This window comes from Meriones unguiculatus, chromosome 8 (assembly GCF_030254825.1).
Source record: "Meriones unguiculatus strain TT.TT164.6M chromosome 8, Bangor_MerUng_6.1, whole genome shotgun sequence".
Lineage (NCBI taxonomy): Eukaryota > Metazoa > Chordata > Mammalia > Rodentia > Muridae > Meriones > Meriones unguiculatus.
In genome coordinates this window covers 89,949,541-89,969,170 of record NC_083356.1, presented here as the reverse complement: position 1 = coordinate 89,969,170, position 19,630 = coordinate 89,949,541, and the positions used below count along the sequence as shown (strand labels likewise).

General features: G+C 37.6%; 1 protein-coding gene across 5 annotated transcripts in view; it reads right to left on the bottom strand.

Moving 5' to 3' along the window:
* Positions 1–19,630, bottom strand: part of Mbd5 (methyl-CpG binding domain protein 5) — a 355,636-nt gene that overhangs the window by 160,447 nt on the left and 175,559 nt on the right. The window contains exon 1 of one of the 5 annotated variants that reach the window (XM_060390127.1): positions 16,548–17,206. The exons of 2 other annotated variants lie outside the window; for them this stretch is intronic. The gene's annotated coding sequence lies outside the window, so the exon portion shown is untranslated. Of the gene's footprint in view, positions 1–16,547; positions 17,207–19,630 lie in introns of those variants that run through there. 2 more of the 5 variants (XM_060390128.1, XM_060390129.1) reach the window with 2 other exon arrangements.

Sequence of the window (19,630 nt, the reverse complement as noted above, 5' to 3'; positions counted from 1 at the left end):
TAAGCACAAATGTGGATTTTATAATGGAGATAAATATTCAATAAAAGGAAAGAAATAAAACATTCAATAAAAAGCTATGCTAACTTAAAATTTAAGGAGGAAAACAATGGAACTAGATAACATTCTCTATAAATAAGTGATGGTAACTGTTAAAGTATCAACTCAAAACACAACTGGTCTAATTATTAGTCAAGAAAAATAAGCCAAATCCCACTGAACTTAGGAGAAGCCCCAAAGGGAAATTGGCATTTAAAAAAGAAAAACCTAGAGTATTGTACAGAAAAGTATTGGAGGAAACAACCTCAAAGAGGCAAACGGCACAAACAAAATCTGAAACAGCATGAAGGTAAAAAGTACAAAAGATACTTAAATGCATTTAGAATATACATAAATCATATGCATGTAACAACAGTTAATGAGAAAAGAGGGCATGAATTTGAAAAAAGCAAGGGAAGTTATATAGGAGGGTTTGAAGCATAGAAAGAAAAGGGAGAAATGAAGTAATAATATTTTAATCTTAAAAATAAAATTAATTAAAATATACTATTAGATGAATTCCAGTTCCTTGTGAAAGACTGACGGATGTACTAGAGATATGGGGAAGAACAGTGGCTAATGAATATAGATCAAAAGGGGTCTGACTTCCCAAGCTTGTACAGGGATCAACGCAAGTGATACAAAAATGTTTTTCAGGATCTTATCCTTATGATTCAACATAGTAATTTGTAATGTTAAATGATTTTGGATGAAATAATATACTTTTAGAGACTTAGAAAAATAGCACACATTTTAGAAGAATTCTCTTCAAATAATTATATTTTTCTAAAATTTCTGATCACAGAATTATTTTCTATTAACATATCAATATGAACAATATTGTGGTTTTTCTACATGTAAAATGTGAGTTATGATAATTATTTAAAAATTAAGTCTGTCTTTGGGTCTACAATTCCTACTCTTGGGGACTAAAGAAATGGCTCTGTGGTTAAGAGCACATTCTAGTCTTTCAAAGGATCTGTGTTGAGTTCCCAGCACTCATGTCTGTCAACTCATTGCTGTCTGTAACTCCAGTTCCAACGGATCCAACATTCTTTTCTGGCCTCCTTGCACTTGGTCACATATGGCATATACTCAAACAAATGCACATACTAAAAAGAAAAATTACTCAACTTATATTACTTAGGGAAAATTTCAAATGTCCATTAAGTTAGGAGCAAACAGAGTACATGAGAGGGCAGAGAATATGACTGTATAGTAAAATATTATCAAGATAAGTTTATTTCCATCCTGTATAGCCAACTCCATGTGCTGAATTGTTATTGTAAAAATTTACATACACAACCTACTTTTGCAAATTCTGACAGTTAACATGATTCCCAACTGGACTGACAGGATCAAGATTAATCTAGGAGACAAGTCTTTGAGCATTCCTGTGAGGGATTTTATGGTCTTGTTAGCCTCTGGCCAAGTCTGTGATAACCTTGATTAGTTTAACTGACATGGAAAGCCCCAACCCAACAGTGAGTAGGATCTGGATTTCATAAGAATGAGAAAAGTAGATGGACATCAACTATCAGCCTCTGGGTCTTAGTCTGGACAGAACATGACAGCTCCTACAGCAGGAACATCTTAACCTGATGGATGGTACAATTGAACCGTGAATCAAAATGAACCCTTTCTCTGTCTCTTTTTTTTAAATAATTAATTAGTTTAGTTTATATCTTGGTCATAGTTTTTCCTTCTTTTCCTCCCAGTCCTTCCCCTCCCCCGACCCATCCACTCTCCTCCCTTTCTCTTCAGAAAAGAGGAGACCTCCCATAGATATCAACCAAACTTGGCATATCAAGTTGTAGTAGGATTGGGTGCATCTTCTCCTGAGGCTAGATGAGGCAGCCTGTTAGCGGGAAAAGGGTCCCAAAAGTAGGCAACAGAGCCAGAGACAGCCCCTGCTCCCACTGTTAGGAATCCCACAAAAGACCAAACTGCACAACTGTTACATATGTGCAGAGGGTCTAGGTCAGGCCTATACATGCTCCCTGGTTGGTGATTCAATCTCTGTGGACACCTATGGGCCTATGTTAATTGATTCTGTAGGTTTTCTTGTGGTGTTCTTGGCCCTTCTGGCTCTTAAAATCCTTCTTTCCCCTCCAAGCTCTGCCTAATGTTTGGCTGTGGGTCTCTGTATCTGTTTCCATAAGTTGCTGTGTGAAGCCTCCCTGACGATGGTTGTGCTAGGTGCCTGTCCCTGCACATCTTGTAGGCAAGACAAACTGTGTGTCTAAGGTTCTGTGGCTGGGTTGGTGTCTTAGTCCCTCCACTAGAAATCTTGCCTGTTTATAGGAGATGACTGTTCCAGGCTGCATATTCCCCATTGCTAGGAGTCCTAGCTAGGGTCATCCTCATAGATTCCTGTGAGTTTCCATTGCCCTCGGTTTCTAGCTTGTCCCAGAAATGTTCCCTCCATTACAGTTGTCTCTCCCAATACTCTCCCTGTCCTCCCCTCCCCTGATCCCTGTGTTCCCATCCCCATCTCCAATGAATCTCCCCCACCTTTACCCCTGTTCAGTCTAGTCCCCTCCCCTCATCCAGCCACTATATTCTAATTTCCTTTTTCAGTGAGATTCATGCTTCCCTCCTTGTTACTTAGCATCTTTGTATATGTGGGTTGTAGCATAGTTATCTTGACTTATGGCTAATGTCCCCTTATAAGTGAGTACATGCCATGTTGGTCTTTCTGGTTCTGGGTTACCTCACTCTCCATTTGGCTGCAAATTTCATGTTGTCATTGTTTTTTAAAAGCTGAGTAATACTCCACTGTGTAAATGTATACTTTCTTTATTCATTCTTCAATTGAGGGACATCAAAGTTGTTTCCAGTTTCTGGCAGTTATGAACAAAGGTACTATTAACAGAGCTGAGCAACTGTCCTTGTGGTATGGGGGAACATCCTTTGGGTATATACCCTGGAGTAGTATAGCTGTGTCTCGAGGTAGATCTATTCCCAATTTCTGACAAACCACAAAATTGATTTCCAAAGTGGCTGTATAAGTTTGCACTCCCACCAGCAATGAAGGAGTATTTTCCTTGTTCCAAATCCTTGCCAGAATGTGCTGTTGCTTGAGTTTTGATCTTAGTCATTCTGATTTGAATTTCCCTGATGACTAAGGATGTTGAGCATTTCTTTAAGTTTTTCTCTGCCATTCGATATTCCTCTGTTGAGAATTCTCTGGTTAGCCCTGTGCCCCAGTTTTGTATTACTTGGTTTGTAGGTGTTTAATTTGTTAAATTCTTTATATATTCTAGATGCTAGCCCTCTGTCAGATATAGGGTTGGTGAAGATCTTTTCCTAGTCTGTAGGCTGTTGTTTTGTTCTCATTACAGTGTCCTTTGCTTTACAGAAGATTTTCAGTTTCATGAGGTCCCATTTGTTCTGTTCAGGAAGTTGTCTCCTGTGCCAATGAGTTCAAGGCTCTTCCCCACTTTTTCTTCTAACAGATTTTGTGTGTTTGGTTTTATGTTGGGGTCTTTGATCTACTTGAACTTTAATTTTGTGCAGGGTGATAAATATGGCTTGGTAATGTTCTAAAAACAAACAAACAAACAAACAAACAGCCAGCCCAGGGCCAGATGGTTTCAGCACAGAATTCTCCCCGAGTTTCAAAGAAGAACTAACTCCAACCCTCTTCAAACTATTCTAGAAAGTAGAAACAGATGTTGAATCTTTTTCAAATACTATTTGGCAATTTATTTTGAGAATAGACTATTTTATTATTCCATGTACTGAATGTCTAATTTGACTTCCTGGTGTTTAATTTTTATAGATTAATGCAATATAGGGAACAAAAACTTTATCCTTCCACCATCACCACCAAAGTCACACATACAACGTAATCTGCCTCTTCATTCTGGTGATTATTTTCCTGTGCTGTCTTTTCAATAAAGTTTTTACCTGTACCTAAATATTCAACTGTTTCACATGTGTTATCCTGTAGCAGTTTTAATCATGTTAGGTCTTATGTTAATGCCTCTTATGTGGTTTGAATTTGTTTTGTGCAGAGTAATAAAGTTGTAGTTAAATTTTTGTACAAGCTTTACAAGCACTGTCTGTTGATGAGATTGTAATCATTAGTTGAAAACTAACTTTATGTAACTGGGTTTATTTGGAGGAGATGTATTAAATTTCATTCATCTACGTGGCTATTTTTGTTATGTGGCTTTATGGTATAATTTAAATCATGTATTGTGATGTCTCTACTATTGGTTTTTCCGCTAACACTGTTGCTATTCAGGAGGGTCTTTCGTGCTTCCACAAAAAATTTAGAATCATCATTTTTAATTCTGTGAAGAATTTATTGAATTTTTTACAGTGATTATGTTAAACCAGTAGGTCACTTTTAGTCTTTTTTAAAAAATTATTTCTGCTAATCAATTAACATATGGGGTCTTTCCATCTTCTGGTGTCTTCTTAAATTTCTTTCTTAAGTGTCATAAAGTTTTAATTAAAGTGTCTACCCTCCATTGATAGTATTTTTCCCCTAAGTATTGTTTTAACTGTTGTAAATGTTTATTTTTCCTAATCCCTTTCTAAGCAAGTTCATTTTGCCATATAGGGTAGTTTTGATTTACATGTTAATTTTGTATCTTTCTACTTTGATGAAAGATTATATCATGTCTGAGAGTTTTCTTGTCAAATAATTAGAACTTTTACTTATGGTTATGTCGTGTACAAAAAAACTACACTTAGACTTTTATTCTTTCATACTTGCATCCCTTTTCTTTTTCTTGTCTTGCACCAGCTAAGAATTTAAAACTATATTATAAAAGAATGCTGAGAATAGACACTTTTGTCTGGTCAGTGAAAGTGATCCAGGTTCTCCTCATTTAGTATAATGTTTGGTATATATTTATAACATATCCTTTATAACATTGAGATGTTTCTTCTAGTCACAGATTTTATCTCAAAGTAACATTAAACTTTGTCAAAGACTTTATATGTTTAGATTGTCATGCACTTTTTAGTTTCATGTCTACTCATGTGTTGTATTACATTTATTGATATATATTTGTTGAATCAGCATTGCATGCCTTGGATAGAATGAACTTGGTCATTATGCATGATTTTCTTGATAGATTCCATTTACCAAAGCTGAATCAAGATCAGGTAAATAAATTAAATAGTCCTATATCCCCGAAGGAAAGAAAACTAAAAAGTCATCAAACTAAAACTAAAAGTCATCAAAAGTCTCCAATCCAAAAAAAAAAAAAAAAAGGCCAGGACCAGATGATTTGAGTGCAGAATTCTACCAGACCCTCAAAGAAGAGCTAACACCAATACTGTTCTAAATTATTCTATGAAATAGAAACAAAAGGAACATTACCAACCTTATTCTATGAGGACACAGTCACCTTGGTACCTAGACCACACAAAAACCAAACAAAGAAAAAACTTCAGACCAATCTGGCTTATGAACATTGACGCAAAAATACACAATAAAATACTTGCAAACCAAATCCAAGAACACATTAAAGATGTCATTTACCATGACCAAGTAGGCTTCATCCCAGGCATGCAGGAGTGGTTCAACATACAAAAAACTATCAGTGTAATCCACCATATAAACAGAGAGAAGAAAACCACATAACCACATGATCATCTCCTTAGATGCCAAACAAACAAAGAAACAAACGAGAAAAATTCAATACCAGTTCATGTCCAAGTTTTGGAAAGATCAGGGATATAAGGCACATACCTAAACACAGTAAAGCTAGCCTATAACCAACATCGAACTAAATGGAGAGAAACTTAAATCAATCCCACTGAAGTCAGGGACAAGGAAAGGCTGCCCACTCCTTACCTCTTTAACATAATTCTTGTAGTCCTAGCTAGAGCAATAAGACAACTAAAGGAGATTAAGGGGATACAAATTGGAAAGGAAGAAATCAAAGTATCACTAGTTGCAGATGACAGGACAGTATACATGAGTGACCGCAAAAATTCAATCAGAGAACTCTCCTTCTGCTGATAAACACTTTCAGCAAAGTGGCCGGGTACAAAGTTAAGTCAAAAAAACTCGAAAGCCCTCCTGTATACAAAAGACAAACATGCTGAGAAAGAAATTAGGGAAACAACACCCTTCACAATAGCCATAAATAACATAAAGTACCTTGGTGTAACTTTAACCAAGCAAGTGAAAGTCCTGTATGAAAAAACATCAAGTCTCTGAAGAAAGAACCTGAAAAGATATCAGAAGATGGAAAGATCTCCCACGCTCATGGATCAATATTACTAACATAGTGAAAATGGCTATCCCACCAAAAGCAATCTACAGATTCAATGAAATTCCCATCAAAATACCAACACAATATTTTTACAGACCTTGAAAAAACACTTCTCAATTTCATATGGAAAAACAAAATACTCAGAATTGTTAAAATAATCCTGTACAATAAAAAATAATCTTCTGGAGTTATCTCCATCCCTGATCTCAAGCTATACTACAGAGCAACAGTAAAAAAAAAATACTGACAAAGAAAGAGACTGGTGGATCAATGGAACCGGATAGAAGACTCAGAAATGAACGTACACACCTATGGATACTTGATTTTTTGACAAAGAAGCAAAAACCATACAATGGAAAAAAAAGAGCATCTTCAACAAATGGTGCTGGCCTAACTGTATGGCTACATGTAACAATGCAAACAGACACATATTTATCACCCGGCACAAAATTAAAGTCCAAGTGGAAGACCCCAACATAAAACCAGAAGCACTAAACCTGCTAGAAGAAAAAGTGGGGAAGAGCCTTGAATTCATTGGCACAGGAGACAACTTCCTGAACAGAACACCAACAGCACAGGCTCTAAGATCAACAATCAACAAATGGGGCCTCATGAAACTGAAAAGCTTCTGTAAAGCAAAGGACACTGTCATCAGAACAAATGACAGCCTACAAATTGGGAAAGGATCTTCACCAGCCCTATATCTGACAGAGGGCTAGCATCTAGAATATATAAAGAATTTAACAAATTAAACATCTACAAACCAAGTAATCTAATTTAAAACTGGCGTACAGAGCTAACCAGAGAATTCTCAACAGAGGAATATCAAATGGCAGAGAAACACTTAAAGAAATGCTCAACATCCTTAGTCATCAGGGAGATGCAAATCAAAATGACCCTGGGATTTCACCTTATACCCATCAGAATGACTAAGATAAAAAACTCAAGGGATGATACATGCTGGAGATGATGTAGAAAAAGGGGAACCCTCCTCCATTGCTGGTAGGAATGTAAACTTGTACAACCACTTTGGAAATCAATCTGGTGCTTTCTCAGACAATTAGAAATACTGCTATCTCAAGATCCAGCTATACCAATCCTAGGCATATATCCAAAATATGCTCAAGTATACAACAAGGAAATTTGCTGAACCATGTTTGTAGCAGCTTTATCTATAATAGTCAGAATCTGGAAACAACCTAGATGTCTCTGAACAGAGGAATGGATATAGAAAGTGTGGTACATTTACACAATGGAATGCTTCTCAGCAATTAAAAACAAGGAATTCTTGAAATTTACAGGTAAATGGTGGGAACTAGAAAAGATCAACTTGAGTGAGTTATCTCAAAAACAAGAAGAAACATACAGTATATACTCACTTATAGGTGGGTATTAGACTTATAATACAGGATAAACATAATAAAATCCATACACTTAAAAAAACTAAACAAGAAGGAGGATCCTTGGTAAGATGATTAGTCCTCATTCAGAAAGGCAACAGGACAGAAATTGGAGGAGGGAGAAAACAGGGAACAGGACAGGAGCCTTTGATACCAAAAGGCTATCAAAGCAGATGCTGAGATTCATAGTCAAACTTTGGGCAGAGTGTAGGGAATCTTACGAAAGAAGGGAGAGCTAGAAAGACCTGGAGGGGACAGGAATTCACAAAGAGAGCAAAAGAACCAAAAATTCTGGGCAAAGGGGTCTTCTCTAAGACTGATACTCCAACCAAGGACCATGCATGGAGATAAGCTAGAATCCCTGCTCAGATATAGCCCATGGCAGTTCAGTCTCCAAGTGGGTTTCCTAGCAAGTGGGAACAGGGACTGTCTCTGACATGAACTCAGTGACTAGCTCTTTGACTACCAACCCCTGAGCAGGGAGCAGCCTTACCAGGCCACAGAGGAAGACAATGCAGCCAGTCCTGATGAAACCTGATAGGTTAAGGTCAGAGGGAAGGGGAGGAGGACCTCCCCTATCAGTGGACTGTAGGAAGGGCAGAGGAGAAGAAGAGGGAGGGAGGGTGGGATTGGAAGGGGATGAGAAAGCTAGATGGGATACAAAGTGAATAAACTAATTGATAAAAAATAAATTAATTAAAAGATAAATAAATTTTAAGAAGAAAAAAATAAAAGAAATATTAAAAAAAATCAACATCACTAGTCCTCAGGAAAGAGGAAATTAAAACTGCTTTGGCTTATAGTACCGGGCATGGTACTTTGTCCTGTATTTTGTCACTGCAACAAAGTGCATGTGTGTAATGATGATATGTTAAGATAGAGTGTAATGGCATACATGTGTCATAAAAAAAGTGGAGGAGCATTTTTTTGTAGTAGAAAGGGAACCAGCAAAACAGAGGGTTAAGGGAGTTGGGCGAGGGCACTCGGGAAAGGAATAGTAGAGAGTAAATAATAAGGACCCATATGTGTACATGTATGAAGGTGTTATAAAGATATTTGCTATTACATATAATTAATAATACTAATAAAAATCCCCACAATACACACTTAGTAGCATTTGATATTAAGGAAATATAAAACCACACCAGAGTCTGATATCATCCTATAGTACTAATACCATTACAACAAGATGGATAATATCAGGTATTGCCCAGGGCACAGCAAAACTGAAATTCTCATGCCATTTAGTAATGTAAAATGGTACAGCCCGTTGGAAAAAAAATCAGTTACTCAGATGTGGAATGTAGTCTTAGGCATGAATTTTGTGTTGGTTGATTTTCTGTTGTGAGAAAACACAGAGATAAAGATGAAAAATTCATTTTGGCGTTAGTTCATGGTCACTTGGCCCACTGTACTGCATCTTTTCTTGGAAGCAGCTGGGCTCCAATTTCCCTTCTAGGACATACCCTCAACTGCATAACTTTTATCTATTAGGCTGTTCTACCCAAGAGTGAGACAGGCTGGTGACAAAGGCTTTACTATATGGGCCTCTGAGGGATATAAAAAATCTAAATATGTAGTAATTCTGTACCTAATTATGCCATGAGAAATAAAAACAAGTTTACACAAAACTTAGTAACCAAATATTCATATCATTATATGAGTATTGAAATGAAAGCAACCTAAAATACTTAAAAATTAATAGATAAATCAAACATGGCATTATCTGTAAGTGGGATATTATTTACTAATAAAAATGAAGTAATGGCAATTTTCACAATAATGATGGGTATTAAAAAGATAAAGTGAAGCAAACTAATCACAAGACTAAAATATTATGATTCAATTAATAAGAAAAAGAAGAACTGACAAGTATGCAAATACAAGAATGATTAATAGCTAAAACCTGAGGTGTGAGGGTAGGATAAAACTGGAATCAAATGAAACATTATTTATGCTATTGGGACCAGATACTTTGAGGGTTGATGAGAATGTTTTAAAATATACTGTGGTCACAGGTGTATGGTTTTATTTCTGAGTCTTCAATTCGATTCCATTGATCCTCCAGTCTGTTTCTATGCCAGTACCATGTTGTTTTTATTACTGTTGCTCCATAGGACAACTTCAGATCAGGGATGGCGATACCTCCAAAGGTTGTTTTATTGTTACAGATTATGAGAGGCTTACAGTTCCTTTGGAAAGGTAAGGCACAAATGTACTCCAGTAAGTATATAAAATTAAAATAAAAGAATTCAGAAACCAGCAGAGGAGTTTATGACCAGTATAGAATTATTTGGCAGGAGGCTGGAGAGATGGCTCAGAGTTTTAGAGAACTGGCTGCTCTTCCAAAGGTCCTGAGTTTAATCCCAGCAACTCACATGGTGGCTCACAACCATCTCTAATGAGATCCGGTGCCCTCTGCCGGTGTGCACAATTATTTGGCAAAGAAACAGAATAGAAGTCTAGAGAAGTTCCAAGGCAACGGAAAGAAGGAAGAGCTAGAAGAAGGAAGGATATCTGTTATCTATTTTTCTGTATTTATCTGTCTGCTATGGTCTGTTTGTCTATCAATCATCTATACATTGATCTCATTAAGGTTAGGATGCTTATTCTTAAAATTTTGTTGGGGTTTAAGATATTTCAACAAAGATACTTGATATTTCAACATAGGTTTAACAAAAGGTAAAGAGAAAGAGAGTGCTCAGACAAAGCATGGCTGAGGGTTTCTCAAAGAATCTGAAGTTTTTGATTTATGTGTGTGCACATGCGAGTGTGCATGTGAGAGATAGAGAGAGTGATATAGATAGATAGATAGATAGATAGATAGATAGATAGATAGATAGAGACAGGCAGGCAGACAGGCAGGCAGGCAGACAGACAGAGACAAGGTATTTTGCCCAGGCTGGCCTCAAATTTTAAGAACTTCTTGTGTCAGCTGTGTTTGAGTGTTGGGATTAAAATCATGTTCCAGTATACCGGAGATTTATTTAAGTACAGAACCTACTGAATATGCAGAAAATATAAAGCATATTCTAGATGATTATCTTAAAATAGTTGCTTAATTAGTACAAACAAAATTTGACTCTTACAAACCACTCATATCCCTTCACTGCTAGATTCTGACAAGACTTTCTATATTTTCTTTAAGAACACTGATAAATTATGGTCAGATTGATGATACTAAATTAATCCTTTAATTCAGTTATTTCCAACCCCTATGGTTCACCTAGCATTAAGGAGTTCTTCTTGCTATGCCCTAGTCCTTGGATACCTATTATACTGTCCTAATAAGCCAGTTGCTTCTGGGTGCATTTGTTTGTGTCTGTCACACAAAAAAATCATTCTTGGGTAATGAATATTATTCACTCTAAATTTGAAGAAATCGTTTTAGTTTTTAAGGTCTTAAACTTACATACTTATATACACTATGTCTGTGTCAGAATGAGAGGAAGGAAAGGTCAATGGTTAGAAGTACTGGCTGGACTTCAGGGCCCTGGACCCACATAGCAGCTCATGATTGTCTAAAACTCCAATTCCAGGGGATCATAGTCTCTTTTGGCCTTTGCGGGCATGTATGAGGCAGGCAAAACAGCCCCACAGCTTTTAAAAAGTTACACTTGATAAATGCATGCATGGTAAAGATGCTTTCATAAACTTGACAGTCATTAGACTCTACCACACAGAAAACCATTCTCTGTATTCAGAAAAGACAGGGACTTTCCCGTTATTTCAATATTCAATACAGGTCCTCATATTACCAATTAGTGCCTACTCAAACGTCCCTGCTCAGAATGGAAGGCCTTTTTGAACCTTCACGTTAGAAGTTTTGTTCATCAAGTTTTACCTAATCATTAGATGGTATGAAAACTCATGTTTAGGGATTTGTAACCTACAGCTAAAATTCATGTAATGCACCTCACCTCAGAATCAATGCTGGTAAAGACAGAATTACACAGAGTGAGCAACATCGAAAAAAAAATCACCAAGGAGTAAGATTCAGAGGATGTTCAATGGACATTAATATGAATATCAAAGAACTGAAGAGGTTATTAGAAAGTAAAGAAAAAAAATCCAACAACTTTGAGTCATATTTAATAAAAGGAACCTCTTGAAAAATCACGTTGAAATCATATATAATGGATATGCGTATAAATATGATACATTACTTCATACCGTGCTATTAAGTTTTCTTTTAGAAATTGCAAAAGAGAAAAATCGAAATGCCAGTCTTTTGTGATTTTTTTCATGGCTGAAAAATTCCATTTTCTTTATCAGTTTCTCTGCTGTAGTATGCCTGTTCTGGTTTTGCTGTTGTGAAAAGGGATAGATTAAACACTGTTGTGCAGCTATTTCTATGATATGTTGTTTTTCACTTCCTGACTGACTATCCAGGAGTGGTACAGCTGATCCATATAGTAGGTATATCTTCAGCTCTTTAGGGAACCTCCTCACTATTTCCATAAGGTTCCTCTACTTTATATGCCACTGGCAGTGTACAGTGCTTCCCTTATGTACATATCCTTTCCAGTGTCTTTTGCTGTCTCTTTAATAACTGCTATCTTGACTGAGGGAAGATGGAATCTCAGTGCACTTTTCATTTCTCTGAAAGCTTAGCGGGGTGAACACTTTTCTTCACGTGCTGAGATGTGTTTGTGTTTCATACACCCATTCATTTCACTAGCCCGTCTAGTGACTGTGTTGACTTCTAGTTTGAGTTTTTTTTTTTTGTTTGTTTGTTTTTAAGATGCATAATTTTTTTTATTTTTTTTTATCAGTTACATTTTATTAACTCTGTATCCCCGCCGTGTCCTGATCCCTCATTCCCTCCCAGTCCCTCCCTCCCTCCCTCATCTCCACCGTGCCCCTTTCCAAGTCCACTGATAGGGGGGACCTCCTCCCCATTCATCTGATCCTGTTTTATCAGGTATCTTCAGGACTGGCTGCAAAGCCCTCCTCTGTGGCCTAACAGGACTGCTCCTCCCTTCGGGGGTGGGGAGACCAAAGAGCTAGTCATTGAGTTCCTGTTAGAAATAGTCCTTGTTCCCCTCACTTTGGGAAACCAATTGGTTACTGAGCTACCACAGGCTACATCTGAGTGGAGGTTCTAGGTTATATCCATACATGGTCCTTGGTTGAATGTCAGTCTCAGAAAAGACCCTGTGCCCAGATATATTTGGTCCTTGTGGAGCTCCTATCCTTTCCCCAGCAGACTAACTCCCCTTCTTTCTTATGATTCCCTGTACTCTGCCAAAGGTTTGGTCATGAGTCTTTGCTTTGAAAACACTGCTAGTTAGAGTCTTTCAGATGCGCTCAGTAGACTCCTGTCATACGTTCAATGCACATCCCATCTGTCCTTCTAAACGAGGATTGATCATCTTACCCCATGTCCGCTCAATTGATTATCTTTTTTAGGTGTATAGATTTCATTATGTTTATCATATCTTATAGGTCTATATAAGTGAGTATATCCCATGTTTATCTTTCTCCTTCTGGGATATTTCACTCTACCAAAACTAAGTCAAGATCAGGTAGAAAGACTGAATAGCCCTATATCTCCCAAGGAAATCAAAGCAGTCATTAACAGTCTCCCCTCCAAAAAAAGCCCTGGACCAGATGGCTTCAGCGCAGAATTCTACAAGACCTTCAAAGAAGTGCTAACTCCAATTCTCCTCAAGCTATTCCACAAAATTGAGTTCTTTTTATAGTAATGCTATTAATCCTCTGTCAGATGTTGTCTTAGGTTACTTTTCTATTGCTGTGATAAAATACCATGATCAAGGCATCTTTCCAAACAAAACATGTAACTTGGAGCTTATGGCTGCAGAGGGTTAGAGTCTACGATGCAAAGGCATGGTGGCAGAATGTGTAGCAGCTTATGTGTTGATCTGCTAGTTGAAAGCAGAAAGAGCAAGATGACGGCAATGGCACTAGCATTTTAAAACCTGAGAGCTGCCCCCTAGAGACACACCTTCTCCAAAAAGACTCCACATAACTCTTCCCAAATAGCTCCATCAACTGGGAATCAAGTATTCAATCATATGAGTAGACATATAGATAGAAAAGATTTCCTGCTATTCTGCAGCCAGTCTTTGACTTTGATTGATTCTTACTTTGGCTGTGCAGAGCCTTTTAATTTCATAAACCCACAGTTATCAAATTGTTGCCATTATTATCCCTGTGCAACTGGAGTCCTATTCAAAATATCCTTGCCTATGCCTATACCTTGAAGTGTTTTTGCTACTGTTTCATTTAATAGTTTCGGAATTTCAGGTCTTAGATTTGGTCTTTGCTACATTGGGAGTTGATTTTTGTGCAGTGTGAGAGACAAAGATTGAGTTTCTGTCATCTATATGCATACACCTAGATTTCCTAGCACCATTTGTTCAAGAAGCTATCTTTCCCCTGAGAAATATTTTCAACACCTTTGTCAAAAATTAGGTGATTGTAGCTGTGTAGTCCTCTTGTCTTCTACATGTCTGTTTTTGTACCAGTGTCACGGTGTTTTTGCTACTATGACTGTAGTATAAATGAAATCAGGTATGGTGATTTTATAGCATTATTCTTTTTGTTCATGCTTATTATGGTTATCTGAGATCTTTAGTATTTCCATATATATTTTAATGTTTTTTTTTTCTTTTTCTGTTTAGAATGACATTGGCACCTTAGTGGAAGATGCACTGAATTCGCACATTTATTTTGGGAATTGTTCCTAATTCACGTTAATTGTTTCTAATAGTGAGCATGGGAGGTCTTTCTTTTAGTATCTTGTTTCATTTCTTTATATAGTGTGTAAAACAAAATTGATTCTTTAAAATGTACAACTACATTTAGTGAATTCTTCTATAACACAGATTAATTAAATGTGCTTATAAGCAAAGGATCCATAATTTTGATAGTGTTAAACATCCATTTTACATGATAGATGTAAATGTAATGTCCATTATCTTTGTTTATACTATAGATTTCAGTGTACAGAGTATAGGGAGTAGGGTAAAGACATGATTAAAAAACATCTGAAAAAATATGGGCCTGCAAAGTGTGAAAGATTAAAATCAATGAGAAACTGTATGGTATTTCTGCATCTTAGGTTAGAGACTGAAATACAGAAGAAATATGGCCATAAACCTCATTACCTGTGCTGTGACATTTCTCAGTGATTAAAATTTTGTAGGTGTTATATATTAAAAGTCAAATAACATGTGTATAGAATAATCAATGTATAAAGTAAAAAAAAATCAAGAAGCATTTATACCGTGATAAAATCAGTAAAAGCATGTCACCATAGTAAGAGAGTGTTCATTAATAACAGAAGAAATAATTTTATGCTAAGTACTTCAATTACTAAAACAAATGAGAGATTCAACATTTAATCAGAGCAATATGTTATAAATAAAACATTGTTGTTTAATTTGTTTACCTCAGAATAATGTAATAAAACAACTGGTTCCTGATCTTAAAGTTTATTAAAAGTTTAATTAAATTCTATTGCATTCTGAAGAATAATAAGAAAAATGAATGAAGTGGCTAGGTATAAACATGTAGTGAATTTGAGGGTAAATGCTGAGACTCTTGACAGCTAAGATATGATGTCATGGTCAGCTGTGTTTAGGTATTATCATTATGCAAAGAAAATCAGAGATTTGGATCTTAACCTAAAATTTCCTAAAATCTGTACACCTAAAGAACCTAAGCAAGAAGGAGGATGCTGGCTAAGATGATCAATCCTCATTCAGAAATGCAAATGGGACAGACATTGGAAGAGGGAGAAAACAGGGAACAGGACAGGAGCCTACCTCTTTCAGAGGGCCCAGCAGGGTATCAAAGTAGATGCTGAGACTTATAGCCAAATTTTGGGCAGAGTGCAGGGAAAGAAAGGGGAGAAGGGGGAGAGAGAAAGACCAGGAGGGGAAAGGAGTTCCAAAAAAACAACAACAGAACCAAAAGATCTGGGCCCAGGGATCTTTTCGGAGACTGATACTCCAACCAAGGACCATGCATGAAGATAATCTAGAACCCCTGTACAGATGTAGCCCATAGCAGCTCAGTGTTCAAGTGAGTTCCCTAGTAATGGGAACAGCGACTGTCTCTGAAATGAACTCAGTGGCTGGCTCTTTGATCACCTCCCCCTGAGGGGGAGCAGCCTTTCCAGTCCACAGACAATGAAGCCAGTCCTGATGAGACCTGATGGGAGTCAGAGGGAAGGGGAGGAGGACCTCCCCTATCAGTGGACTTGGGGAGGGGCATGGCAGGAATTGAGGGACAGGACGAGGGAAGGAGCTACAGCTGGGATACAAAGTGAATAAACTGTAATTAATAAAAAAATAAATCAGTAAATTACAGGAGGAAATGGTTTGCAAATTTCTGTTATGGTTATATAAGGTTTATATTTACAGTAAAGAAAATGTTTAAAATATTTCAACACAATTTTCTTGTGTGTTATACAGCACTTTCCTCTGACATAAAACATTCCATCTTGGAAAAGAAATTCCTTATGACTCAGAATGTTTAAAGGGAGGCTCATTAAGACCTAGGAAGTAAACAATCCAAAAGCCTCAGGAAATCTGCTTCCCAGAAATTGAACATGTATACCATGCCCACTTTCCCAAAAATGTATATAAGCAGCAAAACTGCTGAGAGACGTGGTCGGACAAGCTAACTACTCTGAGGCTCAGACCAACTGAGCTGCCTAGGAAATCCATTTCCAACCTGCTGGGCTGACTATCAGATCCCCGGAACACTTCAAGTTTCCAGCTTTCGTAGTATCTCACCCATGCTGTGATGGGCTTCTGGTGAGACAGCTGTTGTTGAGCCACCCATGTTCCTGAAGGTAACCTCTCATTGTTACCACTGTAACACCAGTGACACTCACTGGTTCACTAAGTTGAACTTTGTTGGCATCCTTCTGTTGGTCCATCATCAGTTCTACTGCTGACGAGCAGATGTCTGTTTGTGCTTCCCAGCAACAGTGTCACTCAACATTGTGTCAGTCCTCTCCACCATTCTTCTCAGAAACTTTCCAAATGATGATGAAGAAGTGTAAGAGAGATCTCATCAGCTTTCATTTCCAAATGGTTTGACACTATGTACAAAACAGGATAGAAAGGAGAAGCTACCCGTGTAACAGAATCCACAGCATTTAATGAAGAACAGGTGCCACCCTTACAGTTTACAGCCGAAAAGAGTGTGCTGAGATTAATTCAGTTACCTCTCAACTATCCAGAGTGACAGAGCGCTGGAAACCATTCTGTGCATTTGCTACAGAAGCAGATGGCAAAAATAGTTGCTTTAAAGTGTGATCAAGTGTGAAGTCTCTGCTTAGTATTTATTTTTCTTGTAAGCCTCAGATTTTAGGCTGAAGCAGCTTTAATCAAGGGAAGAACCAGACAGCTGATGCAGCCCTATCCAACTGCTTATGTATCTTTGGTAGGAATATTAACAATAAAATACTCAGCAACATGAAAATGAATTTATCTTTTACCAAGGTTATGAAGAATGTCACTCATTTTATATCTGAAGTTTAGAGTGGATGTACAAGATTAACAGACAACCACTAACTAATTTCTATAAACATCTAAAATGAATTTAATATTTTAGATTGTGATTATGGTGATAGTTATAAAGTCTGTAAGAGTGCAAAAATTCATTGAGTTATTACTTACTCAATGAAGAAAATGTCATACCAAACAATTAAACAGAAAAATCCTAAATATGTGGGCACACACTTAAAATCCTAGTACTCTGCAGAAGGTAGCAGAATGATTTTGATTTGAGTCCAGCATTTATATAATGAGGCATTATCTTAAAATAACTAATAATAAACAAGGAGAAAAAATGAAGGATAAAAAGCAAATTAACCTCACAAGAGTGTGATCATTCTATGGTTAGTCATACCCATACATAAGTGGCAGTAGAAACAATTTACAACTATCATGTCACATAACCTCATAATCACTCATTTGGCATAAGAAATAGTTTATATTTTTACAGACAAAACACCACGGCTGTCTGAGAGTGGAGGTGACATGTCCAAAGTCAGGTGTCAAGAATTAAGAGCAACTCCAGGTCTGACTGTACAACTCTAGCTCTTTTGATAGTCCCACTGTCATTTGGAGTTGACTCAAATAATGAGTCAACTACAAAAACACCTTTATTCTTTGACTCAGTGATGTACTGTTGGTAATTGACAAAATGACAGTATCCAGGTTCCTCAGTACACTAGTGTGTTTATCAGCCACAGGATGAAGATATCTCATATGTCCATCTGTGAGGGACTGGGTACCTCAGTTTCAGCATATGCTTCTAATAGAATATAATGTAGCTCTTCAGTGGAATGAAGAAGCTATCCATGTGCTGATACTAAAGCAACAATAAAAAACAAAACACCCAAAACATAAATAAATAGTTTAGTTAAAGCAAAGGACAGCTTAACAATTGATACAGTTGTTACTTCTTACCTGTATAAGAAGGAAGGAAAATGCATCTGGATGTACACAATTATGCTTGTTTAAATAAACAGACGTCAGATGGACATAAAGAAACCAAAAAAAAAAAAAAAAAAAAAAATGACCAGAAGATCTGGCGTAGGTGGAGACAGGGTTATTCACTACACACCATCCCATGTTGTTTAGATTTCTGAACTATATATGAAAAAGGTACGAGAGTTGAAGAACAGGGCTATGATGTAATGAGTAGGATTCCATGATTACTTGTTACCCTTTTATTTGGTCCCTGGTAGCAGCAATGTTAATCTTTGTACTGCTCTGCCATGAACAAAGCCATATTCTACTTTGGTAAGTTTCCTACATGAGTATGAAGAAACAAGAAAAATGCTGTACTGCGGTCTTGGGTAGAGTGTTTTAAAATCAAAATAGCATGGGGGTGGATATCAGGTATCGAGTGATCGAGTACTGGGAGAGAGAATGGAAATCACTGGGTGGGGGCATCTCTGATACAGAGGGAACTCTTGGGAGTCCATGGGTGACCCTAGCTGAGACTCCTAGCAGTGGTAGATAGGGAGCCTGATGTTGCCGCCTCCTGTAGCCAGGTGGGACTTCCAGTGGAGGGAGGTGGACACCAACCCACCCACAAAACCTTCCACCAAAAATATGTCTCACCTACAAGAAGTGTAGGGATAAAGATGCTGCCGAGATTGAGAGAATGGCAAATCAATGACTGGCTCAACATAAGACCCACGTCATGGGAGAGAGCCAACCCCTGACAATATTAATGATGTTCCACTATGATTGCAAACAGGAGCCTAGGTTAGCTGTCATCTGAGAGTCTTCATCCAGCAGCTGATGGAAATGGATGCAGAGACCCTCAGCCAAACAACAGGTGGAGTTAGGGGAATGGAGCTAGGGGAGTTTATACTCTTATAGAAGAGAATGGGGAAGAACTGAGGGACCCAGAGGGGTCAAGGACACCACAAAACCTACAGAGTTAACTAATGTGGGTCCATGGAGCTCACAGAGACTGAACCACCAAACAAACGGCATGCATGGGCTGGACCTAGACCCCCTTACACATATGTAGCAGATGTGTAGCTTGCTTATCTTGTGGCTTCTCTGACAATGGGAGTAGAGGCTGTCTCTGACTCTGTGGCCTGCCACTGGATCCCTTTCCTGTAGCTGGACTCCCTAAGTGGGAGAGGATGTGCTTAGTCTTGCTGTGGCTGGATCTGTGACTTGACGTGCCCGGGGAGGTTGGTACCTATGAGGGGTCCCTTTTTCTGAGAAGGGGTGAGGGAAAGGGCTGTGAGGGTGGGACTGGTAGGAGAGAGGGGAGGGGCTGTAAACAAATTAACGAAAAAAAGTCAAAAGAGCAGTTACAGTTTAGTTCTTAAAAGTATTCATCCCAGTCTACTAAAGGTATGTGATAATTTAACGTGAACAAGAAGGACATGGCTATGAAACTCACTTCTGGGCTGAAAGTAGGTTTCTTACATTTTTGTTT